This window comes from Neofelis nebulosa, chromosome 1 (assembly GCF_028018385.1).
Source record: "Neofelis nebulosa isolate mNeoNeb1 chromosome 1, mNeoNeb1.pri, whole genome shotgun sequence".
Taxonomy (NCBI): Eukaryota; Metazoa; Chordata; class Mammalia; order Carnivora; family Felidae; genus Neofelis; species Neofelis nebulosa.
In genome coordinates this window covers 135,786,491-135,813,149 of record NC_080782.1, presented here as the reverse complement: position 1 = coordinate 135,813,149, position 26,659 = coordinate 135,786,491, and the positions used below count along the sequence as shown (strand labels likewise).

The following is a 26,659-nucleotide window of genomic DNA, read 5'->3' as shown; positions in this document are numbered from 1 at the left end:
TGCCTTTTTGATACGCTAGCAGATTAGGTTAATGATGATGGCCCTAGGATCCCACTTTGAGGATAAATGGGTGGTCCATCCTGCCCTGTTGCTTCCAGAACATTGATCAAGCAAGCATTAAGCCAGAAGACTCATCTGGGGGCTCCTCCTTGGTTGTGAACATGCTAAAAGTATGTACCAAGAAAGTTAGGAAGCCATAAATTATTTTAAAATCTTCATCATTGACAGTCTGGTTTCAGGTTCCAAGGGTACGGTTATTTTTCCAAATGCCATTTGGTCACTTGGAAGAGTTTCCGGATTTCGATAAAAATAGCAGGGATCATCTAAATTGCATTGTTTTTCTTACATTTTATCTTGATATTTGCTCTTACTCCATGCATGTAGACATTGACAGTGGTTAGGAATGTTATTCAGGAACATCTCCTGTGTTTGTGATAATGGATTTGACCTGTGGCCAAATGGTACTCGTGAGAGATGTGGTTGTGACTTTGACAGATTGAGCCAAAGTTATATTCTGATGAACTGCAAAGGAATTTTATCAGTCCCAGGATGTCCGCCAGCTGAATTTGACAAAGGAGTGACTTTCCAAAATGTCCTGAGCAATTCACGTTTATTCCGTCACCTCTATTTCCAGCGTTGTCAAAGGTCAGCTAAAAACTTCATTTTCCTAGTTTCTGCCATTTTCAGGACCACAAGTTTAAACCTGAGAACCAAATGTTAAACTGTGTTCCTGCCTCTTACAAATCAGCAAGAACAGAGCTCAGCAAGCAGAGGGGAGTTTACAATTTTGCTGATGCCATAGAGACAGAATGAGACCTCAGCTTGTTTGGCTATTCAGTAGAGAAGATAAGTAGAAAATGTCTCTGTGGGTAAATCGCAGAGATTCAGGAACAGAGAGAAATCTGTCAGGCCAGCCGCAAGAATACCTTTTGCATTTAGGTCCTTAAAACAGTACTGGAAGTCAGCTAATTATTTTTTGAGACAAGTGCTTTGAGAAGAGCCAAAAGTGCTGTGCCAACCCAGTCAGTCTGCAGCATCCCTGCAGCTGGCTCGGCGGGGCTCTGCTCGGCTCTGCTCTACTGTCGTTTGCAAACTCCCAAGCCCTCTGTCTCCCAGACCGCCCATAGGAGGGATCTGGTATCCAGCCCTTACCATGCTCCAAGGAGCAAGTACACGTTTTCTTTTAAACAGACTGCAAACCAACCCAAAGAAAAGTTATCTTAGTATCCCTATGTCCACAGGAGGAAATGTGTACGTAGCATTTTAATCCCAGTGAGTGATATTAGTCACTAGGCTTCTCGGGAGTTCGACTCTGTTATCCCTCCCCCACTTTTCTAAATTATAATGTCAATAACTGCATTTGCACAGAAATCGCCCTAGCTGGGCAGCTACTTCATTAAATTATCACATGATTCCTATTTTATAGGTACAAAATACTTGATCTCAGTGAACTGGCGACTTTAGACACTTAGGAGGCAAATTAGAGCAATTACCAATAAATTATACGTGTGGTAACTAACAATTTGTCTGTCACCTAGAAATATGAGGAAAAAATGCCAGACTTCTTGTTCCTGCACAGCTCTTTTCATTTTTCCCTTTCCAATACCAAAAGCTTGCATTATCCACACCGGTTCCACCAAGACTGCTGTTGCTTTCCAGAGTCCAACGTTCATAACACAAAGTTAGGAACACAACGGCGGTATCTGCAGTCTGTTTGGGGTGGAGGGTGTGACTGCTTCAAATTAAAAACAAAAAAAAAAAAGGGGGGGGAAAAAAACCCCAACCCTAAACCAAGATGTGAGTTTCACATCAGCTTTCCCTAAGTAAGTTCACAGAGGAAATAATGGCCAGGAGGCAGGGGCAAAAATTCTCCTCGCTCATGATCACCATTCACCATCACTACTATGTGGTGTTTCTGGGAGAGGCAGTTTGATGGCATTAGAGGAAGTTCTGTGTTATAAATCATCTGTAGTTCTGGGGGAGGAGGTGCAATTAGGTCAATTAACAAGATGATATCTTTCTCTTCTTTCGTGCTTGTATCATCCAGCCCTCTGGTGTGCTGTTCCACATGAAAGGTGTTGATGTCATTCATTAATTGTAGGTCAGGTTCCCCTATCAGCATCTTCCTCCCACCTGGTACAGCCTTACCATCATCCACTCACATCCCCAGCCGGTTTCATCTTCTTTTTTTCTTTTTAAGTTTATTTCTTTTGAGAGAGAGAGAGAGAGAGAGAGAGAGAGAGAGAGAGAAAGAGAGAGGGGAAAGAGCAGAGACAGAGGGAGAGAGAGAATCCCCAGCAGTCTCCGAACTGTCAGCATGGAGCCCAACATGTAGCCTGATCTCACGAACCGTGAGATCATGACCTGAGCCCAAACCAAGAGTTGGAATCTCAACCGACTGAGCCACCCAGGCGTCCCTGGTTTCATTTTCTGTGGCTGCTGTAAAAATCCTAAGTGTGGCAAGAGAGGCATTTACAACTGTTTGCCTGAATTTATCCTCACTGGCCTCTTGTACGAATGAGGAGAGAAAAAAAAAGTATCCTGATCTTGGGGAAAAGAGGTCCAATGTCTAGGACCTAGATGTTGGGACAAGATGTTAAAAAAAAAAAAAAAAAAACGCTGGAAAAAGACCTGTAAATTTAAAAAGTTTTAGCTACCAATCCCAAATACCTTCCAGCAATGGAGAAAATGTGTTTTCTGCATGATTTATACACTGCATTTCCCCCTTATACCCAGCAAAAATTAGATACTTATTTCTCTACATTTCATGATGTCAGTTTTAAATTATATTCTTTTTACACTGAGTATAAGTATTTGTTTATAATCCATAGTTACACATTTTACTTTAAAATTTCATTATTCCCCCCCCCCCCCCATACTCTTTCTTTAGTTATTTGTGCCACCTGCCTGGGTATAGGTAGATGTCACCATGTCATCATGTCTCCCTGGAGAGTCACATGGGCAAAGAGCTCCCTTGAGATGTTCCGGAGAATAAAGAGTAATCACACTCATTGTTTTCTACTAGTACAATGAGCAGAGTTTAACAAGAGCAACCTCCTGGGAATCGCAAACACCTTTCTAAATAACCAGGGATGATGTGCTTTCACAACCTGACCTGCATAGTTCTGCAGGCTCCCAGGGGAGCGGGAGGGACGTGGGGTGGGGTGGGGGGCGGGTGGTGACTGCCCTGTGCCCACAGACTTGTGTGTTGGGTCACACTAACTGGGTGAGTAAACACATCCTGCAGCAGCCTGTCATTTGTGGGGGCTTGAGCAGGTGCAGCCCTGTGGAATCCCACTCCTCTGGGGCTCGTGCCAGGCGAAGCAAGTGTGAGGCAGCACCGCTTTCACCTGCAGGGGATGTGTGTGCAAAGCTGGCGGCCCGCGGGTCCTGCCCGTCCTGATTCCAGTGGAGACTCAGCTTCTCACCCCCCTCAGACACTCAGCTAGACAATCCCAGGAGCTCGGAAGGCAGCACAGGGAGTTGGGGGGAAACCGTCTTTAACTCTCACACCCCGTTTGCCTAAAATGCATCGTGATGACCCCACTCAGTTCAGCAGTGCTAGAAATAAAAATGTTCGAGTGTGGGGCACCGGGGTGGCCCAGTCAGTTAAGCGTCCGACTTTGGCTCAGGTCACGATCTCACAGGTAGAAGGCTGGTGAGCTCCAGTCCCGCGTCTGGCTCTGTGCTGACCCCCCTGAGCCTTCTTCAGATTCTCTCTCTCTGCCCCTCCCCCACTTGCACTCTCTCTCCCCAAAACAACATTGAAAGCAATGTTTGTGAATTATTGCTTCTGCAACTATAAAGTAGTAAATTCTGTCTATTGGAATATACGTCACACAGTTTTGTAGTTCCTCACTATATAGAACTGCCTAAGGCGATGGCCGGCAACATTACCTAAAAACCTTCATTATAATCTAGGGGCAGAAGAATGCCTCATACTACAAAGCAAACTATTTTTTAAGGTGGGGGACCCTCCTCCCAAGAGGGTCTGATTGCTGACGACGATGGTCCAGGCCCCTGGCTCCCACCTTCCTCTGTCAAGGCTACGCCTAGCTGAGGGGAAAAAAGTCTGAAGTCACCACCCAAGGAGGTATAAGCCTCACCAGTCTTTTTTGGCTAAAAGAGCATCTTGATTTTCTCCACATTTTGGCTTTGTTGTTCTTTGGATAATCAGAGGAGGAGGGTAACATAAGCAACCTTTTCATAATACTCTTGCTCTTGTATTTTGTTCAAAACTCACCACGGAAATGATTAAGAGCCTTAACTGGGGGTTTTCGCGTCAAAATCAAAGGTGGCATATTTCAATATTTAGCATATTGATCAAAGGTGGCAACTTTCTAGCCATGTTCATGTGATGAGCTCATTTAAAAATAGATTAGGGGGGCGCCTGGGTGGCTCAGTCGGTTAAGTGGCCGACTTCAGCTCGGGTCACGATCTCGCGGTCTGTGAGTTCTAGCCCCGCGTCGGGCTCTGTCCTGACGGCTCAGAGCCCGGAGCCTGTTTCAGATTCTGTGTCTCCCTCTCTCTGACCCTCCCCCGTTCATGCTCTGTCTCTCTCTGTCTCAAAAATAAATAAACGTTAAAAAAAAAATTAAGAAAAAAATAGATTAGGAGGAGTCCTGACCACAATTTCAGATCACCATACGACACATGGAAATGGTAGCTATTTGGACAGTAATAAAACAGGTTTTTTTGTTTTTTTTTTTTTTCTGTTACCTACACTCATTTTTATATATTCTGTCACAGTCTGGGCATGACTTTATCCCAATAAGTTCATTTTTATCAATGATTTAAAAGCCTTAACAAAGGGGAGCCTGGGTGGCTCAGTCCATGAAACATCTGGCTCTTGATTTTGGCTCAGGTGATGATCTCATGGTTCATGAAACTGAGCCCCGAGTCAGGCTTTGTGCTGACAGTAAGGAGCCTGCTTGGGATTCTCTCTCTCTCCTCTCTCTGCTCCTCCCCCACACATGCGCTCTCTCTCTCTCTCTCTCTCTCTCTCTCAAAATAAGTAAATAAACTTGAAAAAAACTTAGTGACAAGTTAAGTTGCATGTGATATCTGAAGTCATCTGGCTAACACAGTCCTACTGAAATCTTTCAACGTAGAATACAGCAGTCTCATAGTGAAACCTGACTACCACACTTTCGTGTTTTACCACATGTAAGTTCAAGTTATGTTTTCACTGGTATAATATTCTGGTGAAGTTATACGAGAATCTACAGCTTGGGATCCTATTTCCTCATCAGCCAGACATCCTGGGATGCTCTCATTGCTAGCCTGGAGGTACACAGAACATGGGGATGGGGAAGGCATTCTCCCAGGTCTAGGCAAAGCAGAGTGTGTTCACAGACCAGTGTGAAGGGCTGGCGGCTTTTAGACAGTGGGTCAGGATCTGCGTGGGTGAAGTTAAAACTCAGAACAGCTGTAGTGGCTAAAACTCATGGTTCAAAAGTCAACCGTCACGTGGACGCACTTGAATCAAGGGAATGTAAGGATCATTAAATAAGATCAGTCTTCTCTAAATGGAAAATGTACCTCATTTTCTCTCCATGCCATGTCATGTCCCCAACAGGCATGTCTCTATGTGTCTTTTGGTTCCTTTTACTCCCTGGGGAGTGGCCTGCTGTTCTTACGTCTCTTTCTCTCTCTGGTGAATCCCCAGGGTGATGCTCAAAAAAAAAAAAAAAAATCCTTCAATCAGGGGCCCACGGTCTTTTCTGTTTCTTTCCCTTCAAATAACTTTCTTGTACTTTCTTCTCCTTTGTCATCCAGGGAATGACAAAGGAAAATACTACCCCTCTATATTCATGGGGCTGAGACACACGTTTTGAACTCTTTTTTTCTTTCTGCTCACGATACATTGCCGATAGGTCCTTTCCTGGCTACGTCTGGGTGTCCACACCTCAGTGCGGGGTAGCTTGTGGGTAAAATTACCCAGAGCTCAGTGGGGCTTGGGGACAAAACCTTATGTGACTCAATCCATTTTGTTTTGTATTTTGCCAGCCTCTTCCCTTGGAGACCCACTCCCTTCTCGCTAGTTCGCCCTGCTTTCAAGTCCATGCCCGAGTTCCGTTGTCCCTTAGCTCCTCCACTGCTTGTGGTCCAGCTCGACTCCCTTTGCTTTGGGTCAGAGCTTGTGGAGACATCTGACCCATGTCAGGGGATTCAGCCTGCTGGTGGTGATTGCTGCTGGCTGTTTACACAGGTGTCCCCTGGCTCCTCACTCCCTCGGGGCATCCCTGTCCCCCAGCCCTGGGCAGCATGGGGAACACACCCATCCACCCCTTTGCCTGCTCACCCAGCAGGTGCTTGGGAGTGTGCCTGTGTGATAGCTTTCCTGACTGCACTTACCCTCCACTGGTGCAGATTTACTTCTGGTCTCATCCTCTAAGGCAGGTCCCAGAAGCTTTTTTAAGAGAAAGGAAGGTCTGTGTGTTCGACTGACGATGCCTACCGTAAACACCCTGTTATCTGGCCATATTCGGAGGCAGGGGGTTGGTTTATCAGCTGTGACCAGGCTGGCACCCCACCCAACATAATCAGCACGTGTGCATGTAACAGCGGGGCTCTGCTTTGGGTCTGAGAAAAATGGGCAGATACCAGGGTGCTGTGGGGTTCGTATGAGGTCACACTGCTGAGGACAGTCTCAGTGTGCAATGTTTCTTGGATGAGGCCGGCAAGCCATGGCTGTTTTTAGTTGTGGATTCTATAATCGATCACTTTCCCCTCTGCATTGGCTGCTGGAAAGCTTAGTGCCAAACCTGAAGGATGCCTGGTTTGCATGAATTTGAATGGATTTTTTTTTAAATGTTTATTTATTTTTTGACAGAGAGAGAGACAGAGCATGAGCGGGGGAGGGGCAGCAAGAGAGGGAGACATAGACTCCAAAGCAGGCTCCAGGCTCTGAGCTGTCAGCACAGAGCCCGACGCGGGGCTTGAACTCACTAGCTGTGAGATCATGACCTGGGCCAAAGTTGGATGCTCAACCGACTGAGCCACGCAGGTGCCCCAATTTGAATGGATGTTTATGAGTGACTTTGAATGAATTTTTATAATACCCTTACTTACTCACCAGTCCATTTTATGTATTATTTTAAAACCTCTTTTTTTTTTTTTTTTTTTTTTTTTTTTTTTTTGAGAGAGAGAGCACGGAAACCGGGGAGAGAGGCAGAAGGAGAGATAGAATCTGAAGTAGGCTCCACACTCAGTGCAGAGCCCAATGCGGGGGGCTCCATCCCACAGCCCTGGGATCATGACCTGAGATGAAATCAAGAGTTGGGCGCTCAACTGACTGAGCCATCCAGCGCCCCCATTTTATATGTCTTTATCTTTGTTTTCTATTTTCCCTTCCCATCTGCCTATAAGTTCTATTTCTCTGCCACCCACCTTAAACCTTTACTGAATCAAGGTGGGACCATGAGTACACAAACATAAAAAACGAGGTAATCTTAGGAAAACAAAAATAGTCTCTTCTACACAATGGGTTGGGAGACAAATCCCTGGATAACAGTATCCACTAAACGTTGTAACGTACACATTCATGACACAGAAATACCGATTCCGGTAATTTATCCTACCCATACACAAGCGTGCAATATTTGTCGCACTGTTTGTAACGGGAAAAAGGAAAATAAAGTAAATTTCTGGGCATGGCTCAATGCATCATCCTGCATATATACAACAGCACACTGTGCGGCTGTCCAAAAATGAGAGATGAGTTTACATGTTCTAACATCAAGGGTGCCGTCAAGGTAGTAAGTGAAGAATGTCAGTTGTTGGTAGGGTGGGGGTGGGGAGGAGAGGAAGATGTGTTTGTGACTTAACTTCCTCCTAACCCCCCCACAAATAGCAGGAATACTAAGGAGGGCTTGTTGCTTGTTGGATGGTGTAAACAAAATTGTCATCCTCGGCGCGGAAGCTTTCTCATAATTCACCCGGTATTAAATAACAGGAATGAGGAAGCGAAATTGCAGAAGCTTAGAAGTTCCGTTCTCTGAATTAGCACAGGCTACAGAGTGGGTGAAGATAGAGGAAAGACCAGAGTCTGGCCTTTGAAAGAGAAACGCTTCAGCAGGTGGGGGTTGTCTAGTGGGCATTTTGATGAGAAATGCAATGAATTTTCACTCTGTCTCCCACACTCTAAGTAAAACCTACCTCCCCACCTCCCAGTACTTTTGCAGTTGGATTTGTTTTGGAGGGAACGTGATAAAGTGCTGCATCCAACCTAAAAAGGTCAGAGAGGCTCAAGGGCAGAGGTGGCCCAGAGTGACCACTGGCCCCATCTGGGTCACCAACAGATAATCAGGTCCCATGTGCAATTAGTTCTGTGCACACCGGGAACTACAGGTTGAAGACTAGGAAAAGACTGGAATATGGACAAAAGCCAAAATGCCTAATCAACCCTATGCAAAAGCAGTGGTCCGGCTTACTAAATACTGAGATGAGTCTCCATACCCAAGATGACTTAGAGCTATTTAGATAAAAAGGGTTAAAGCATCGTAGGAGAGAAGATAATTCCAGAACATAGCATGTATCACAGTAGCTGCTGGGGCGTGTGGATGGCTCAGTCGGTTAAGCGTCTGACTTAGGCTCAGGTCATGATCTCGCGGTTTGTGAGTTCGATCCCCGCCTCATGCTCTGTGCTGACAGCTCGGAGACAGGAGCCTGCTTCGGATGCTTTGTCTCCCCCTCTCTCTACCCCTCCCCTGCTTGCACTCTCTCAAAAATAAATAAACATTAAAACAATTTAAAAAAATTTTTTTTTTCAACGTTTTTTATTTATTTTTGGGACAGAGAGAGACAGAGCATGAACGGGGGAGGGGCAGAGCGAGAGGGAGACACAGAATCGGAAACAGGCTCCAGGCTCCGAGCCATCAGCCCAGAGCCTGACGCGGGGCTCGAACTCACGGACCGCGAGATTGTGACCTGGCTGAAGTTGGACGCTTAACCGACTGCGCCATCCAGGCGCCCCTAAAAAAATTTTTTTAAAAAAGGAGCTGCAGTTATACACGTGAGAGACAGACAAAATGCTAGGTCTGACTGCATGAGTTGTAATAGGAACATTTTCTCCATCTGAAAAAAAAAAAAGTGATGTCGTGTCCAGTAAAAACTGCTCTTACTGCCCATCTCACCTCTGCCCCTTGCTCTCACACAGAACCGCGCTGCCTGGCTATTCCTTCGTGAGACTCTTGCGTCTTCTGGAACCACCACTTCCGCATCCTGTGGGACCACCCCTCCTGAGGACCTACCCAATGGAGCAGGCCCCCTGAACATGCTTTAGGAGCTGCCACACCCCTGGAATGTTATGCAAGTTAGTGTGTGTGTATACTTTTCTGGGGGGAAATGTACTGATTCAAATATGGCCCCCTAAATACCAAGGACCTCTTATGTTAGAAGCCTGATAATGGAACTCCTAAAAAAAAAACAAAAAAATCCCAAAAAACTCATATTTCCAAGGCCCAGCACAAATCTTGGCAAACGGTTGGTACTTTAAAACACACACACACACACACACACACACACACCTCACGATGATTGAGAATACAGAATATGCCAGGTGCAGAGAGGTTTATTATTATGACCCTTTAAATGTGGGGAAAATGAAGTCCTACTTGCGGATCCTTGTTGTGAGACTTTAAACCCTTGATGTTGGCCCCTCTGTATAGATGCTATTAAATGACTGAATTACTGAATAAGATGACGAGGGGCAGCTACTAATACCTCCAACAGTGCAGGTAAGGAAACTGAGGTAGCAGCACGGAGAGAGGGGAGTTGTGTCACACAGCCGTGTTACCTGTCTTCCAGCTAAGTGTGCTGTTCCTTATGGTCTCTGGGCTTGACACAGTGGTTATTTCTTTTGGACATGAGAGTGAAGTCCTGTACCCTACACTGAACTCATTTCACCCATCTCTGAATTGAGGACTCTGGCATGCGTGGGAGAATCTTGTTCATCAGTAGGTGGCACTTCACACTGGCAGGGACCGCGTCACCACGGACGTCTGGTACGGAGCACAGAGCTACCCCTTGGCCTCACCACACTGTATGCCTTGAGAATGTGGGCCTGGGATCACCAGAACTTCAGAATTTTAAGAGAAACCAGAAACGTAGATTTTTATGCGGAATGTCCTGAGTTTTACAGGTTGACAACTCACACGTTTCTTGAAAACACAGTAAAGGCCAAACAAAATACATCATCTGACGCTGGGTGGGCCCGTGGGCCCCTAGTTGGCAAACGAAACTTTCATTCGGCGAACGTCCAGAGTGATCTTCTGGCCCAGCCAGGCAGATAAAGTACGTGGAGGAGAGGAGAAATTACTATTTTCACTTTGGCAGCCTGTTAGCATCTTTACTGAAAGGTCTGGCGAGGGGGGTGGTTGAAAGAGAGTCTGAAGTTGTTTTGAGACTATCTGTGGATTTGAAATAAGCTCTCCGTGGCCCCGAACTGAAAATCCGGGGCGGGTAGGACCAGTTGTGCGTGACTCTCTCCCTGAAGCTACCAGTCAAGCTTTTCTGCTGCACAAAGGACTGTTCCAGTGCGCAGCGACACATGACTTCAGCATTCTTCAAGCGGTTGTTCGAGCGCAGTGCCCTGCTGAATGTGCAGAAAAATCCCCGACTCGCCGCGTGTCTTCTTGCACTGCGTGTGCTTCTGCGGGGCGGCAAATCAGCCTCCAGCCGTGAACAAATGACTTCTTCCAGGATTGCTCTGGATAGTTCGCTGTCCACTGAGAAAGAAAAGCTTCTCAGAAGAATGGAACTTCTCCTAACAGGAGGCCCCTACTTTGCCTTTTACTCTGTCAAGCAAGGCTGTGCAGAAGGCCGAATAAATGCGGACCCGTTTGGGGATCCGCGACTCTGGCACATGAGCATCTGGGGCCCTGAGCCCACTTCCCCGACAGTACAGCCTCAGGAGCTTCTGATGGCGAAAGCCAGGCAGAGGCATAATTTAGAAGAGGAGATGTTTCAGAATTGGTTTCCGCTCCAGCTGTAGGAATTGTATGTGGAGAAAACTTCCTGGAGACCCCTTTGCTTTAAATACGTTAGTAAAATGGATACGGAATATTAATGTCCTTCGCAAGGCGTTGGGAAGTAACACTAAACGCCGTTCCCTTGCAACTGAAGGTGCCGTATACGTGTTTAGTTTGGAGAGGGATCCGTGCTTGCGTATGCACAGTTTTCCTCCCGCCATACCAACAAACTGGGGATTTTTCCAGCCCCCTTTCTTTAAACAACCACCAGAGAAAACATCACATCTGATACGTAAGCCAACGGTAACAGAGTGCTAAAGTGTGGACAGCATCAAATATTATGTTTGGAGTGAGGCTTCCTTCTGCACAGGCTGCCAGGCAGGCTCATTTTACTTTTATAAGAACACTTTACTTGACTACTATGGTATTTAGAATCCCTGGCCTGGAGTCCTCCCAGAGTCTGCCGTGAAATAGCTAAGGCTGTTTCCAAACACTCCTTTCTACTTTTGTTAACACTTTCCTCTCCTTTGAAGTCAGCTCGAAGGACTGCTTCAGGTTACCTCGCGTGTTTCGATACCCAGTTCCGACATGTCAGGAGGACAACCCAGTGATAATGAAACCTGGAGCCACTGTCCAAACATCTGTGCTGTTCAGGCTTAAAAATTGTGGACCAAGATCAAATGCATACTTTTTTCATTAAAAAAATTTTTTAAAATTTTATTTTTGAGAGAGAGAGAGAGAGAGACAGCGAGAGAAAGCATGTGAGTGAGCTGGGGAGGGGCCGAGCAAGGCGGGGAGGACAGAGAATCCGAAGAGGGCTCGATGCTGACAGCGGAGAGCCTGATGTGAGGCTTGAACTTATGAACCGTGAGATCGTGAGCTGAGCTGAAGCCAGATGCTTAACCAACTGAGCCATCCAGGTGCCCCTCAAATGCATATTTTAATGCAAATCCGAAAGAAAGAACCTGTGTTCAGGTTTTCCTTTTTTAGCCCAGTTTTTAAATACCCAAATATAGAAGAACCTGTATGTTAGAGGCCAGGTGAGAATGGTTCCCACAGGGAACAAACAAGGCACAAAGCATCATGAGCTTTTTCTCTACTGCATATAAATTCGGTTCTTGAGATAGAGAATCTAATTATTCCTTAAACTGCCCTCCCATATCCTAACTTACAGGATTTTGTTTCTTGTGCTGACAGTTAAGGTAACCTATGAAGGGGGAGCTGAATAAAGGGTGTGTTGACTCTGCATAATGAGTCAAGGTGCCCACATCAAATTAAAGGCTGGATATAACTTGTAATTTTATTTTGGATTTTATTTTTGGTCGAGTAAATAATGACAGTTTGAGCGACATACATGTATACATACAGTAAAACCTGGGATTGCAAATAACTTGTTCTGTGACTGTTCTGCAAGACGAGCAAATGTTTCTGATAAATTTTAACTTGATAAACGAGTGATGTCTTGCAATAAAATAGCACATGATGCCAAACATCACGTGATCACAACTGAGCCGATGGTTCTTCTCTCTCTCTCTCTCTCCCTGCGGGATTGTGGGTGATCTTCTCCCATACTCAGATGCTCGGTTGCAGGCCATGGTGTTTGGCAGAAATCGGTGATTTTTCAGAATTTTGGAAGGTGCCTACAACTGGCACTGGTGTATTTTTTGTTACTTCAAAGCACCTATGGACAGTCCTTTGCCTTTCCCTATAAGAGTAAGTTTAGGAATGCTTTGCTTCATTCTAGGTCATGGGATAGGTTCCTTGTTAAAGGTGCTCCAAAAGAAAAAGATTCCATTGAGCCAACAGATAGAAGTGATTCGTTAGTGATAGTGAAAGTTGTGCTACACGATAACCCTCCTCTCTCCTGTCTCCCTCACACCAGCCACAAAGGGTTTCAAAGGTTAAGTGCAGGCTAATTTATTTTTCCTTTTATTTTGTATTTTCTTTATTATTTCTTTATGTATTTCTTTATTATTTTGTATTATAGTATTTGTATTTATTATTTTGTATTATTTTGTATTTTGTATAATCATTTTTACGTGAGTGTTTTTGGGTTGTGGAATGAATTATCTGAGTTTCCGTTATTTCTTATGGGGAAATTCGCTTTGATAGACAGGTGCTTTGGATTGCAAGCATGTTTCTGGAACGAATTACGCTCGCAAACCAAGGTTTTACTGTATACCGTTATTTTTTAATGGAGATATAATTCGTCTGCCACATGATTCACCCACTGGAAATGGGTTTTAGTATATTACCAGAGTTGTGTAACCACCCCCGGAATCAATTTTAGAAACTTGTTGTCACTCCCAGAAGAGACTGCATACCATTAGCAGCCACCCCCCACTCCTCTCTTCCCACAGCCCCTGGAAACCGCGAATCTACTTTCTGTCACTGTGGATTTGCGTACCGTGGACATTTTATACCAGTGGTGTCACATAGTATGTGGTCCTTCCAGTCCGTTTTTGTCACTTAGCACGTTTTCAAGAGGGAGATATGTATACACACAGACACAAGAGCACCGTCTGACGGCTCCAGAAGGACCTGGGCGGTTCTTGCTGTTCACCTTCTCCCCTTCTTTGGGGCGTTCACATCCCATCTGCACGCATTTGGGAAAGTGAGCGAGTCCTGCTGGGTCTCACGACAAATCTCCACTTACCAGTGGCCGTCTCTGCGCCAAGTTCTTGTAATACCTCACACTCAACGTGTGCAACACGCTCTCAGCATCTTCCCTCTACACTTTTCCTCCTCGTCCCAGGATAATGGAGAGACAGGCTGTCCTCTTAGTGCTCGAGGGGACGCTGAGTGGTCAGCAGCTCTTCCCTGGGCGGCCAGGACTGCACCAAGAGGTTCTGACTTCCTCGTCTGCAATCTAATGTCTAGTTCTGGGATCTAACAGACTGCCGCAATGGCATGTGTCATAGACCAAGCAGGGGTCTCACATCCGGAGACCTGGCTTCCAACCTCCGTCTACTGAAGGTCAGCTGCAGTACCTAGGGCACCTCAATGGTCCACCCTCGATTTCGCCATCTGTAATGTGGGCTAACTAAATACGCCTTCATCGAAATGTTCTGAGTGTTAATTAAATCAGAGATGAAGTACAAAGCAGAGGGCCTGGCACAGAGAAGTTCCTCAGAAAGTAGGGGGCGGAGAGGGTATACATGCCTTGTTCTGAATTGTCTTTGTCACATCGCTAATATGACTGGGTGACAACCAAGAACCAGTGTGTTTGAGTCCTTTTGTGAAAGGAGAAACGACCTCGCTGGCTGAGGGGAGTCCGGACCTTACAGGAGCACAGCCAGACGTCAACATTTTGTGCTGTTTTAGTTTCTTTATTATTACTATTTATAAAGTTTGTTTTTTTTTTATTCTGAGGGAGGGGAGGGGCAGAGATAGAGGAGAGAGAGAATCCCAAGCAGGCTCCACACTGTCAGCGCAGAGCCTGATGTGGGGCTCTGTCTCACAACTGTGAGATCACATGACCTGAGCCGAAATCAAGAGTTGTTTTGTTTTTATTCATTATTAATTAATTAATTAATTAATTCATATGTTTATTTATTTTAGAGAGTGAGCGGGGAAGGAGCAGGGAGAGAAAGTGGGAGAGACAGGATCCGAAGCGGGCTCTGTGCTGACAGCAGACAGCCTGATGTGGGGCTTGAACTCATGAACCGTGAGATCATGACCTGAGCCAAAATCAAGAGTCTTAACTGACTGAGCCACCCAGGCATCCCTGTTTTAGTTTCTTTAAATGGAGGAAGGGGTGGGGGCACCTGGGTGGCTCAGTCAGTTAAGTGTCTGACTTTGGCTCAGGTCATGATCTCCTGGTTCGTGGGTTCAGGACTCACGTCGGGCTCTGTGCTGACAGCTCGGACCCTGGAGCCTGCTTTGGATTCTGTGTCTCCTTCTCTCTCTGCCCCTCCCCTGCTCGGGTTCTGTGTCTCTGTCTCAAAAATAAATAAAAACATTTAAAAATTAAAAAAAAAAAAAGATAATTACATGGAGGAAGGACTTGTGGTCAGAAGTTGGGAGAGCTCAATGTGCTATGTGACAGGAGGACGCTTCCACTGGGTCCACATGGGTTTAGGCTGTTCTTGACACTCTGTTCACACAGCCAGCTAAACACTGATCATAATGTTTCCCCCTCCCTAAAACTCTTTGGACAGATTAGACAGAGACATGTGGTAGCAGTGGGCTCTAGGATACTTTGCAGAGTCTCATCGACAATTCTTAACCGTGAGAAAGGCTTCCGGTGGGGTTAGCCGTGCACGCCTTCATTATCTCTCCTCTGCAGGAGGAGCAATGGATCGGGAAACATGCAGAAGAATCATATAGCTGGACTGCACGCATAATGCCCAGCAGTTGCTCCACACCCCTAGAGGGACTTTGGCTTCCCCAGAGAGCTGCTCGTTTTTCGGTAACAAAGGGACAGACGATCCCTTCTGAAAAGTTGGCCTCAGGATGGGAGGGAAGGGGTAGGTGAGAGATCTGGCAGGGCCGTGGTGTGCCCATCCCTATCTGAGGACAGGAACTAGCCCTCTGCCCAAGACCCGGCTCTCGAGTCTGTGAGGCCACAGGCTGGTCACTTCCTCGGCTCAGGATCGTGTATCAGAAACAGCAACGCAGCAGCTCAGAACTCTGACTTAGGGCAGGGATCTAAATATGGCAGGGCTCGAATTCTCTGTTTTGGGTATCAGCAAAGACTATCGGAAGTGTCAGCAGGCTGAGAATGCAGACCTCGTGGGGAGCTAACTTTGGACTTGGAACGGCAGTTCACTCAGCGCCCCAAATCCACCCTCTCTGCCAACGTGATTTATGATGCCAGCTCAGCCCACTGAAGCTCAAATGGTCAAGGAGTCATGTCCCTCAGCTTACGTTCCAGTTGCGCCCCCTGCACCTCCAGACACCTCACGGGCAGCAAATCAGAAGGAGCACAGGATGCAGGGGTTCGCTTAGAAGAGGCCTAACGTAAAGCCAAGGCCCAAACCAGAAGAAAGCACTGAAAATCTGTGTGACTTTACCTTTTTCCTTTCTTTTTATCTGTGTCCACCTTCCTTGAGGGTTTGCATATTTAATCGGTGTTGGCTATTTTTTTTTTTTGCCAATTCTTTTTTTTATTTAAAAAAAAAATTTTTTTTTTTTTAACATTTATTTGTTTTTGAGATAGAGAGAGATAGAGCATGAACGGGGGAGGGTCAGAGAGAGAGGGAGACACAGAATCTGAAACAGGCTCCAGGCTCTGAGCAGTCAGCGCAGAGCCCGACGCGGGGCTCGAACCCGCGGACAGTGAGATCGTGACCTGAGCCGAAGTCGGACGCTTAACCGACTGAGCCACCCAGGCGCCCCTTTTTTGCCAATTCTAACAGCAAAAAGTTGATCAGAAAATCTGAAACCTGGGGGTGCCTGGGTGACTCAGCTGGTTAAGCGTCTGAGTCTTGATTTTGCTCCAGGTCATGATCTTACAGTCTGAGTTCGAAGCTCCTGTCACCTGCTTGGGATCCTCTCTCTCTCTCTTTCTCTCTCTCTTAATAAATAAAAGACAGAGAGAGAGAGAGAGAGAGAGAGAGAGAGAGAGAGAGAGAGAATGCGAAACCTGCTATCGTGTGACAGGGAGATAGACAGAGGTTATTTCGATGAGGCTGAAGCAGGGTAAGACCTGCTTGCATCCAGGTGCCTTTGGATGGAACTATACCATGTTCGTGTGGGCCCTGCAATTTTAGGGGCCTGGAAGGGAAGAAACTGCCAGGGTTTCTCATGGCATGGGGATGCTATCCGTCTTTTGAGGGATGCGATTCCCTAAGAAGGGAGTGTGTCACCCTCTAGGGAGGGCAGTGGCTCTGCGATGGGCCAGGTACACGGATTGGGCGGGGGGGGCAGGCAGGAGGTTGAGGAAAAATGGTGAACCTCCATATTCAGAAAAGAGGCTCCAGAACAAACAAAAACCGGAGCGACGTTGCTTGGGAAGGAAACAGGACAGGAACACCTTCCGTGCCAGGACAGGGGGATGTGGGAAGGAATGAGACAAGCCCAGCAGAGGTGAGGCCCAGCCCAGGGGCAGCACACTGGAGAGCAAGTTCCGGAGGTAAAGCCCAGTGGGTCGGGGAGGCTGACCGGGGAACCAGACGGGACACAGGCTGTGGCTCCGGGGCCTGCTCGCTCATTGCCAGAGCCCTGCCCAGGCCTCAAGTGAAAACAGAATGATCTGGCAGGAGCGCAGGGCCACTGAGAGCCAGTCATGGTTATTAAGCCTTTTTGGGTCACGGGTCCCTTTTAGGATCTGAGGAAAACTACAGAGCCACTCCCCTCGAAAGCGCACTTCAGCTTCACGTTATTCCCCCTTCACTTCCGGGGCTTCAGGGGTCCCTGCAGGCCAGGTCACACACTCGAGGTTATGACGTCCGGGCCCAAAGGATGCTCCCATGCACTGAGAGAAGAGGAGTGATAACAGGAAATACTTGAAGGATTGTTTAATCCTTTAAACCTCTGGCAAATTGAGTGGAATCAGATGAGACCTGCCCTGAAACTGGTCTGAATAATACATAAAATGCAGTAAAGATGAGCGAGGCATTTAAGCTTTCGATGTGTGTGCAAGTCCGGTGGAATGACAGGGCCTGGGGGAGGGGGGCGGGGGAGAGGTCCCAGAAAAAATGAGGAAGAAAGAAAAATGGGGAAACCAAAGGTAGAGAGTGAGTGGCAAAGAAACTGCCCCGCTGTGTGCTGCTGGCCGGTGGCAGGAGAAGCTTGAGAACCATTGGGAACAGCTCTGGGTAATGGGGCTTTGCTCTCGGGGACCACATGTGGGTTCTGTCACTTGCGTTTCATACTAAATCAAGACACGTGGTATTTCTTTAAAAAATATCACTATAGGTTTGTAACAGGGAGTCTGTACTTGTAATGATGACTTTTTTTTTTTTTTAACAAGGCGGTTACTGAAGTGCATCTTGGAAGGTATGGGAGAGAAAGGGTTGCAAGTCTGTTTGCTATTAGTAAATTATGTGATGGGTTTGATTTGATTTTTTAAAAATGTTATTTACTTTGAGACAGAGAGAGCATGTGCACATGCAGGAGGGCAGGGGATGGGCAGAGAAACAGAGGGAGAGAGAATCCCAAGCAGGCTTCGTGCTGTCATCAGCAAGGGGCCCAATGTGGGGCTTGATGTCATAAACCGTGAGATCATGGCCTGAGTGAGCCAAAATCAGGAGTCGGATGCTTAACCAACCGGGACACCCAGGGGCCCCTGATTTCTGAAAAGATGCATCTTGGGAGGTGTGGAAGAGAAGGAGTTGCACCTCCATTTGCTATCAGTAAATTATGTGTTAGGTTTAATTTGATGGTTTTATATTAAGACTAGAGGCATGTCTTTTTTGTACAGATGAATTTTCAGCAGTTGTAGGAAGGCTCAAATTCTGAAAACACAAAGGGGTTCTTGATTCTGTTTTTTAATGGCAATGTAGTTGACATACAATTAGCTTCAGGTATACAGCATAGTGATTCAACACTACATAGGTTAGGAAATGGTCACCACCATAAATCCACTACAGTCTGTCATTATACAGAGTTGTCACAGTATTATTAACTATATTCCCTATGCTGTTCAGTGTATCCTTGTGTCTTATTTATCAGTGGTCTTTGATTCTTTTTTTTTAAATTTTTTAATGTTTATTTATTTTTGAGAGAGAGAGACAGAGTGTGAGTGGGCAAGAGGTAGAGAGTGGGAGACACAGAACCCAAGGCAGGCTTCAGGCTCTGAGCTGTCAGCACAGAGCATGACGTGGGGCTCAAACTCACTAACCGCGAGATCATAACCTGAGCTGAAGTCGGACGCTTAAGTGACAGAGCCCCCTGGGTGATCTAGTGGTCTTTGATTCTCAAACACACCTTTGCTGGGAGACAGCCTAAAGCTGAGAGCAATTTTCATGGAGGACTATTTGGTCCATGGGTACAGAACACATATGGAAACAACAAGGTAGATTGTTCAAGGAAACTTAACTTCTTATAAAGAAAGGGATAGTTTAGCGTATTAGCAGAACATGACATGAATCTGAGTTCATTGCAAGCATATCTAACAGTAGCAGGATTTATAGAAATATGTTCATTGTCTAATGTTCCATAAGGATATGTGATACATCCAAAATAAGGAGCATAAAATTAAGAATCAGAAGACTTGGACTCAGGCAGATTCAGCAACTGTCAGGTACGTGGCCTCAGCAAATTATTTACCATTTCAGACACAGTCCAAGTATCCCTCCTATAAAATGAGACTTAAAAGTGCCTGCTCCCACCCTACCTGACAAGTACTATCAAATTTGAGGAATGAATGAACTATCATAAATTAAAGCATTTGAATCATACCATTATTATACAAAGCTAAAGAATGTTTTTAAAAACTTAAGCACATTTAAAAAAAATTTTTTTGAGCACCTACTTGGGACAAAGCACCGTTCTAGGTGCTGTGAATTACAGAGGCGAGTAAGCCCTTCAAAGAGCTTTGTTTGTGATTTTGAAAATTAAAATAATAAAGTTACGGGTCAGACTGAAGGCCGAGGATTCATATCATGAAGATTTTTCAAATATTCAAAGTTGGAAGGACCTATATCCAAACAAACAGGAAAATAAGCAATTTCCTTTGGAGAGGTCCTTTTAAATAAATATTTGAAAAATTCCAAATAAGTACAATGCAGTAGACACCCCTAAGAATCAATATTGGAAATCTGTCTTGAGCAATATGTAAGGCAAATAAATACACGGGAGTTGAATCATGTGATGTTTTTGTTGCTGTTGTTTTTAATCTCAAAAGGACTGCTGACCTCTGCCGACACGCCTGTATTTAGGAGAGGCACTTGCAGGAGCAATCAGGTTTTCTTTACAAGTAAACTTTGGTTTCTACAAGTAGAAGACAGTAGAATGAATAGAAGCGCTTATCTCCTTAGACTGTAATAAAATGTTAACACAAAGGGGAGGGATGTAACACGGATACAACTGGGAGAGGAGCATCAGGGGAAGAAGAAAGATTGCAACAAATTTCTGGAGGTCAAGGAGAGGCTGGCAAAGGGAACAGAGCCCACGATGGTTAATTTTATGTGTGAACAGGGCTGTGGCGCCCAGGTGTTTGGGCAAACGCTAGTCTCTATGCTGCAGTGAAGGTATTCTGTAGATGGGATTACTATTTCTTATCATTTGACTTTAAGTAAAGGAGATTACCCTCCCTAATTCGAGGGGTGGTGTATGTGCCTGGGCATGTTAATCCAATCAGTTAAAAGCCTTAATAGCAAAATCTGAGGTCTCCCAGGGAAGGAATTCTGCCTCAAGACTGTAACATAGAAGTCCTGCCTGAGTCTCCAGGCTGCTGGCCGGCCCCGGGGATTTAGGACTCCGAGACTTGCAACATCAAGTCTTACCTGAATTTCGAGCCTGTCGGCCTGATCTACGGATTTTGGACTTTCCAGCCCCCACAGTCGTGCATGAGAGTCAGTGTCTCAAAATAAATCTATCTCTATCTCTGTCTCTCTTACTGTATCTGCATTTGTATCTGTAGCTAATTTTATATCTGTCATTTACATCTCTATCTCTTTGGTTCCTTCCTCTGGAGAAGAACCCTGGCTGATAGACAGTGAGAGGTAAGAGCCTAGAACATGTAGGAGAAAACTTTGGGAGAGTGGAAGGGTGGGAGGACATCAGAGCTGCCTGGCAGTGCCCCGGGAAGACCCCTGCCTCACCGGGCACCTGCAGCTGAGAACGGGACTCCAAAGGGGGTGAAAAGGAGAGCGGTTCACTGGGCCGCCGGAGACTCCTCGTGTTTCTCTCCCCCCCCCAACCCCTCCCGCCTTAGGTCCGTGCCCGATGCTAGAAACCCCAAATTTTACTTTCACAAGTCAACTGTACTATATGTAAGACATTAACATTAGGGGAAGCTGGGTGAGGGACATATACAGAAATTCTATTTTTTTGGTAACCTTTCTGTAAATCTAAAATGAGTTCAAAATAAACCGTTAAAAAAAAACTGGCAAGAACTAGAAGGGCTAGAATATGTGCCAACATACTGTGCAGTAAAACCTTCTCGGGCATTTTAAGCACCATTCCCTCCTCCCACCCCTGCCGCCAAACTCCTAACTAAAAGTCTAGCAGCGCCTTCTTTTTCATTTTTAAAATTTTTTATCTTTAAAATTTTTTTAACATTTGAGAGAGAGAGAGAAAAAAAACGAGAGCATGAGTGGGGGAGGGGCAGAGAGAGAAGGAGACACAGAATCCAAAGCAGGCTCCAGGCTCTGAGCTGTCAGCACAGAGCCCGACGCGGGGCCTGAACTCACGAACCGCGAGATCATAACCTGAGCTGAAGTCGGACGCTTAACCGACTGAGCCACCCGCATGCACCCAAATCTAGCCCCTTCTCAGTGTTGTTTCCATTTTGGGCGGGGGGACAGGGGGAGTACCATGGCTTTTGAATATAATCATTTCTCCGTGCTACTTTATTTCTTTAACCGATACCTGTATCATTTTCACAAAAACTTAAAAGGAGAAAACAGAAAAGTTGGTTTACTTAGACATGAAGGAGATTGTACACACTTCACTGATGAAGAAAAAAGCCTATAATACTAGGACTAGAGGGGAACAATTTCAAATGCAGACGTAGAGGCCCAAGTAGCAAGACCATTTGGAAGTTTCTGAATTGACTTCTTTGTCAGAAAGCAAAGGAATTTTTGGGGCGCCTGGGTGGCGCAGTCGGTTAAGCGTCCGACTTCAGCCAGGTCACGATCTCGCGGTCCGTGAGTTCGAGCCCCGCGTCAGGCTCTGGGCTGATAGCTCGGAGCCTGGAGCCTGTTTCCGATTCTGTGTCTCCCTCTCTCTCTGCCCCTCCCCCATTCATGCTCTGTCTCTCTCTGTCCCAAAAATAAATTAAAAACGTTGAAAAAAAAAAATTTAAAAAAAAAAAAAAAAAAAAAAAAGAAAGCAAAGGAATTTTTAATGGCAATTTAGCAACCCCTTCCCCTCCCCCAAATGCTATGGATCTTGCCAGCATACAAATGCCAGATCCCTGTAAATTTAAGTGTAGAAATGGAGCAAACATTTCAATGGGTTGGGACACGGACCCAACTCGACCCCTTCCCTTGGCTCATCTTGACCCCTTCCCTCGGCTGAGGGGTGAGATCTGTGCAGTATTCAGAGCTACTATGGTACAGCAAACAATGCGTTGTGATATACGTAAAGGAAAGAAGCCTTTTACTGCTAGCACTGATATGAATACGTGAATCACGATCCGTACAGCACCTCACTGATACTTGTGAACAGCTTCCTCTTCCATCATGCTCTGATCCTTAGTGTCTCCTGCAATAATATCAACTTACCCTAGGAATAAGCATGAAATTTAGCAGCATGATGGCGTCTTCTATTACAGCATTTTCTGGTCCCTAGTTTCATGATCGCTGTATTCTTTCCCTTGGCAAATGTACTCCATGGCCTGCTAAAACATCTAGCATTGTGAACTCGCCATATGCCTAGCAAGCAAGAGTGCCCCCACAACTCTCCCTGCACTTGGTGCCTCTCGGAATCCACAGATGGGGACTGCCAACTGGGCCTTCTTCAGGCCATGTGCAATATACCAAGGTGAACAAGTCATCTGGCTGCAAATGCTGGCAGCTCTGGGGGAAACAATTTACTGGACACTAAGAGGGAAAGCCATCCCGTGGGTTTAGTTAATGCCCAACAGTCACAAAAGGGCTGGATGCCCCAGGGAATATGGTACAATCAAAACCTGTGACTGTCTCCCCGCCCCCACCCCAACCCCGCCCGTCTTTTCCTCTGCTCTCACATTCTGGTAACTTGGCTCTAAAAAGTGCACCCGCAGGCCCATCTGTAGCTGGAAACAAAACAAACCTCTTCCTCTCCATACCACAGGTATCCTATTTATTGATCTTCACCATTCTGTCCAAACTGGTGTCCATAAGAAGAACGTCAAATCAGCCCGATGGAACACAAGACCTGTCTGACAATGCTGTAGAGCCTTTCCCAGTACCTCTGAGGAGGACACATGCTCGGGGAAGTAAGAACAGGTGCTTGCAACTCTGTGGCTGATAGGTGGGTACTGAATGGACATTTCCATTTGCTTCCATGAAGCAAAATCAGACAGAAAATGATCATTTTCCAGTTACTACCCCCCCACCCCCACCCCGCCCCTCTTTCTGTTTTGTTAGAGTGGAGTTGAGGGTAAAGTACAAAAGCCCCACGGAGTCGAGTGCCCTTGGCTGAATGTTCTCCTTGGTCAGGATCACTCCATGAATTCCTACTCAAACACAGCAAGTAACCAGTTCCTGGAGGGTTACTGGCTGGATTTGCGGGTCACAGTGCCTGTATGGTTACCACAGAACTCTGAAGGTTACCAAAGGGCATCAGACATTCCACAAGTCACTGATTTTTTTTTCCTTCCTGTTTGGGATACCTCCGCCGATTCTAAAGCCAGCTACCGTGACCCATAATAGGGCACAGGACGACCAGGCCTCCAACGCAAATAGCCTTTGAACTGATTTTCCTGTTGAGCATAAAGGTGCTGACCATAGCCAAGGCCAGAAAGCACTCAGACATATTTCCCCTGCGCTCGGGCTGAGGCTCTGAGGCCAGGTGTGGAGGCCAACTCCATAATCCCCGATTTCAACCAAACATAAACTAGGTGATAAGAAGCCTCGCCTGCAAAGTGTCTCCACTGGTCAGGATCTGAAAGCATTCGGGTGAGGAGGTAAAAGAAATCAGTTGTTAGGCAGTTGAGAGTTTGTCCAAGGCTTGGAAATACCACCTTTTAAAAGGTGTGCCATCTTCAAATTCCCAGGACTCGACCTTGTCGATGACATCAGCACCAGGACACCCAGTGACTGCCTGAGGGCTGGGAAATGACTCTGTGGCCAGCTAGATTTTCTGAGCTTATCTGCAAAGCTACTCTAATCTCCTCTGAATATCAGGGCAGAGTCTTGCCAAGCAGCCAAACACTCACTTTAATCATTTTTAGTTAGGAGGAAAAAAAAGTTCTGTTTATAAATAAAAAGCTTAACCCATTGAGTTGGGGTCCACATCCCTATTCCATTTCTCTTTTCCTCTCAAGGTACCCACAGCTGAGGCAGGACAAGCAAAACGACACCTCGAGGGATCTTCAGTCTCCCTGGAATATATAATCCTCTCGAAATGATCTAAAACGGTGTGGATGTAACCTTAAAGGTGGACCTCCCCCGGTGAATATTATAGCAACACAAAAACAGAAAAGCCACTTTGAAAAATGATTCAGCAGTTTCTTATAAGAATTAAACATATACCTGTCATTCAACTCAGCAATCTCATGCTTAGGTATTTATTTAAGGTAGATGACAACACATATTCACACACAAAAAATGGGATATGAATGTTTATTCATAATGACCCCACTGTGGAAAGAACCCGGATGTCCTTCCACTGGTGAAGAGATAAACAGTAGTACATTTATACGATGAAGGGAATCCTACTGAGCAATAAAAAGGAACTAGCTACCGATGCACAGAGCAACATGGAGGGATCTCATTATGCTGTATGAAAGAAACCAGACTCAGAATCCTGCATGGCGTATGATTTCCTTTATAGAACATCCTGGAAAAGGCAAAATTACAGGGTCAGAAAACAGGTCAGTAGTGGCCAGGGGCTAGGTGTGCAAGGGAAGGTTGACTTCAAGAGGGCATAAAAGAAATTTGGGGAGTGCTGACGCTATCTTGTATCTTGATCACGATGGTCATCATACACCCGTATGCATTTGTTAAAATACATGGTCCTGTACACTAAAAAAAGGGTAAATTTAGTCCAAGTTACACCTCAATGAACCCAACCTGAAACTAAAATCTCAGTGTCAAAGGCTCAATGATTAACAAAGGCAGACATCAAAACAACGGATTAACTTCCCGCCTACATCAAGATCTGGAGGCCTTCTCCCAGGCCGGGTCCCGTGGGACTCAGAAGCCCTGTACTACTCAGTTACCTCTGGGCACAGAGTTTAAATAAAGCACTAATACATAAATCAATACGGCCACTGTGCCAGCATGCTACTGTGCATGAGGTTACTCATTTAGGATGTTCTGAAGCCTGTTCTTCGTGAGACAGCTTCTCACATTCTGACATTAAGGTGCTATTTATTTTCCAGGGTGGAGCATTGTTCCTACTTTGCTTCTCCTAGAGTTCTAACTGCTTGGATGCCACAGGTTACATGATCCCCAGAGTCAAGCAATTATTTCAGACAGAGAATTCAAGCCTGCCCTGTGCTTGTGTTTTCTATAAATGAAGAGGTAAGTGAAAAGACAAATGAATGAATGCACCACATTAATCGTTAACAGTCCAGCTGGACATAACAAAGAGAAAAAAGGGACTTCCCTAATTCTGTGATATGCTTATAGATGACTTGGCTCAGAATTATTTTTGGCAGAGAAATACTCACGTCCTGGGCATGCAAAGGTTTTCACTTACTTTTCCACCGGATGCCACGACTATAGTATAATAGAGTGTCTCCATTTTGAATGGTTATGATTTGAAACTAGGCTTGCTTTCTCCCCCTTCTCCCAACAGAAAGGTTTACTGAGAATCCACTATATGGAAATAAATGCTAAGGGCAGATGGAATGAGAAACTCGAAGATGCAGCCTTTCAGCAGCCTACTACAGCTACCCAAGTACGTCCAGTGGAAGGCGGAGTGTGATGTGTGGTGAGCAGAAGCATAACTACGGCGCTAAGCAGCAAGGGGGAGGGGACTGGATCTGTCTGGGAAGGCAGAATTCAAGCCCAGCTGTGGAGGATGAGATGTGGGACTGCAGACATTCCAGGCCAAGGAACTACTTTGCATAAAGGGCCTTATGGGTGCAGATTTGCTTAAATCACTTTTCAGCTGGCATCCTGGAGCCTGAAAGTCGTGGGTATTACATTGGGGGAAGGGGGAAGGTGTGGGGAGGTGGGGGGAGGATTTCATGATCTTTAGGCCTCAGGCCTCTCTGTTCTCTGAGAGTCTGGTGCTCCCCTATTCCCTCACGCACTAGAGCATCCCATGTTTACGTCACCTGCCCTGCCCATATAGAGTCATTTCAGCAGGGACCCAGGTCACTCGTGGTCGATCACTGGGTTCTGAAGAGTCAAGTTTGGGAAACAATGACAACAGGGAAAGGGATAGGAGGGCACAGAGGTGGTGGCTTTAAACGGGGTTAGAGTACTTGCTCCCCTCCAGTGGGGTCTGGATCCAGGATCTTTAATCACCTCAGGGAGCAGTGTTAGTGAAAACACTAATAATGAATGCATGAGAACCTTTGCTGCCGCATTATCATTACCGATAAGACACCGGTAATCATCCAAAGGCTCATCAACAGGGAAACACTGTCCTCCTTTAGCAAGGGCGGGGATGGGAGGAAGAAGAGAATATCCTCCGTGGTCAATAGGCTTGCTACTTCTCACCACCTGATACCCCAAAGGGAAAGGACCAGGGAACTCAGGCCAGTCTTGCCTGTAGATTCAGATCCTGTTTCTAACAGAAACAGTCGAATAACCGATTTATCTTCCTAAATGCCAGTTTACCCAAAATGACTGGACACTGTATTTTTTTTTAGTAAGATTATCCTTTTTCTGTATCTTCTCTCTCTCTCTCTCGAGACATTGTTAGGTCAGCAACAATTTCCATGTTCAATTAAGTTTATTTATTATTTTTAGTTA

General features: G+C 45.8%; 1 protein-coding gene and 1 long non-coding RNA gene across 2 annotated transcripts in view; one reads left to right on the top strand and one right to left on the bottom strand.

Annotated features, from left to right (window-relative positions):
- The window catches only part of MARCHF3 (membrane associated ring-CH-type finger 3), a 150,107-nt gene that overhangs the window by 96,301 nt on the left and 27,147 nt on the right, over window positions 1–26,659 (bottom strand). The gene's annotated exons all lie outside the window — the stretch shown is intronic.
- LOC131516447 (uncharacterized) lies at window positions 5,196–25,863 on the top strand. Its single transcript, XR_009264080.1, has 5 exons — window positions 5,196–5,289; window positions 9,161–9,316; window positions 22,860–23,039; window positions 25,114–25,255; window positions 25,533–25,863. It is a non-coding gene; the product is annotated as an uncharacterized LOC131516447 (long non-coding RNA).